Genomic DNA, 2636 nt, shown 5'->3' with positions numbered 1-2636 from the left:
GTCCCATTGCCCCTGCAACAGAGAGCTTAGAGATCCTTGGTGCTTTAAGATAATAGTATCTCATCCTGTAAGGTGTGGTTACAGACGTACCACTAGTGCCCAAGAGACACACAATTGCGTTGAGCCTTGCCAGGGGCAGGCTTAAGGCCTGAGCTATTGTTGAGCCCAGAGAGGGGTAGAGTGCAAGGCTGTAGAGTAAGCAGGGCCTGGTGCCAGAGAGGAGTGCAGCCACATGGGAGCCAGGGGCTTGGCACTAGAGGGATGCAGCCACACAAGGGCCTGGTGCCAGAGAGGGGTGCAGTGAGACAGGGGCTTGGGGCCTGGGCCAGAGGAGTGCAGCCATACAGGGTCCAGGGACCCAGCAGACAGGGGCCAGGGGCCCAGTGACCAGAGAGGGTAGACTAAAGCTAGTGCCTCAAAGCCAGGTCCAATGCAGTGGGCCTTAGCTAGAAGGCCTAATGAGATTAAAGGGGTGGAGGCCAAGGAGGTCAGAGCCCCAGTAGAGTGAACAACATCATATCAGTGTCACCCACAAGGCATGAGGCATAGTGTAGGGAAGGATTTGGAGCCACGCAATTAGCCCTTAAGGCTTGAGGTGCCCTTTGGTGGCATAGTTATAAAGCAAGGCCCAGTTGGTCCAATTGGACTGAGGGCTCATGAAGGTCTATGGGCAGCTTCCCTATTTATTATACAGGTTCCCCTCACTATGTGGGCTCTGTATGTGCGAATTCACTCTTATGCGATGACCCTTTTTATACCAAAAATTAGTTAAATGCAAGGTATATTCACTGTTACGTGATTGGTGTGGTGGCAGCCTGCAGTCAGCTGCTTGTGTAGTGCATTGTGGGAGTGACATGCACCAAAATATAGCCTCCTGTGTGGATCTGTGCTCCTCGCTTGTTGTCTGCGAGTGTTTCTGTAATTGCCATCCCCATTATGGCTTCTAAGCCTCACTCAGCTACCTCTATCTGGAGGGTGATGAGAGCCCCGTGCCTGTTGAATCTTCTATGGATGTTACCCTGCCTGTACCTCCTACCAGTGATGTGGAGTGTGACACGGAAGACCTTTCACCGCCCTCTCTTCACACCAACTAAAGAGTCACCACCACCCTGTGCTTGTGTGTACTGTCTGCTGTTGTTGAGTACCAAAATTGTCATGTAAAAGTGGTAGAAATGGGTCTGAGGGTCAGTACAGTCGAGGTCTTGGAACATATCCCTATTTGTTACATTGTAAAGTGGGTTCCCTTTATGCACAATTGAGTTATGTTCCATTTTCCAGGAATGCATGTACAGCATAAAGCGAGGGAAACCTATATTTCCATCAAGGCATGGCAGGAGAGATGGGAGGGTGACCTAGAGCTGGAGTGGGGCATGGTTGTAGGGCTACCAGGGGCCATGTTGGCCACCCCTGAGACCCTGCCCTTGTTACATTGAAGCATTGGCTGGGAAAGTTGGCTGTGCAAGAGAGTGAGAGAAAACTGTGGGTCAAATGAGGTCGGGGAGGATACAGATAGAGCCCCTTGCCAAGCACCAAGGTTGGGGAGAGGTGTAGAAAGTAGAGATAGCTGCAGAGATGGAGCAGCTAGTGCAGGCATTAATCAAGCAGCAGACTGCTGCGACTGAGCAGGCCTGATTGGAGAGGTAGTCCACTTGCAGCTTCAGCAGGCTGGAATCCAGATGGTGGCTAGCCAAGATACGTTGAAGCAAATATTGCATGTTCCAGCATGCAAACATCAGCTGCAGAGTACAGAGGCCCAGCAAATTTGGATAGTGGTGCAGTAGAGACGGTCATCCAGGGGTTGGAGCTCCTGGGTAGCAGGAGTAAAGCAGTTTTGGAGGCTGACTGTATGGATAAACTGGAATGTAAATTGTTAAAGGTGCAACTCTTTGTGGGTGAGGTTGGTGGACAGGCCTCTGTGTGCCTGCAGTGGGAACTGGAGGCAGAATGCTGAGCCTGCAAGCAAGCTGAGACACAGATCACTTTCCTAAGACAGCAGATGCTGACAGGAAGCAAAGAAAGCAAGAGCAAAGAGTTGAAGCACTTGTTGGTAGCTGAGGCCAAGAGTGGGAAAGAAATAAAACAGCTAATAGCAGCAGAGGCAGAAAGAAACCAAGAGTGGGAGGCAAAGCTACCAGCCCTCCAAGACAAAGTGGATGCTCTTGCCTTTCAGACTTGGGGGATGGACTCTTTCTTGTCCCTTCGCCCCTGCAACAGAGAGCTTAGAGCTCCCTGGTACTTTAAGATAATAGTAGCTCATCCTGTAAGGTGTGGTTACAGAGGTACCACTAGTGCCCAAGAGGCACACAATTGCATTGAGCCTTGCCAGGGACAGGCTCAAGGCCTAAACTATTGTTGAGCCCAGAATGAATAAATAAAGAATGAAAGCCCTGACAATTCAGGAGAAGGGAAAAAGCAGAAGGCCAAGGTAGCAGCCCCGAAAAAATGTTAGATGTGCAAAATAAGCATCAGCAAGAATTGCAGCAGAAGGTGCAGGACTGGCAAGAGAGGTACATACAGAGCAAGCAACTCTTGTCTGTGTTGCAGGAAGATTTCACTAGTACACAAGCCCTAGTGCTGATGCCCCCCCCAGAAACCCCCCAGCAGCCATGAAGCCCCCTGCTGACCCCCAGCACAGC

The sequence above is a fragment of the Gavialis gangeticus genome, unplaced genomic scaffold (genome assembly GCF_001723915.1).
Source record: "Gavialis gangeticus isolate Ggan-Ray unplaced genomic scaffold, GavGan_comp1, whole genome shotgun sequence".
In the NCBI taxonomy this organism is placed as follows: domain Eukaryota; kingdom Metazoa; phylum Chordata; order Crocodylia; family Gavialidae; genus Gavialis; species Gavialis gangeticus.
This window is presented reverse-complemented; position numbering follows the sequence as displayed.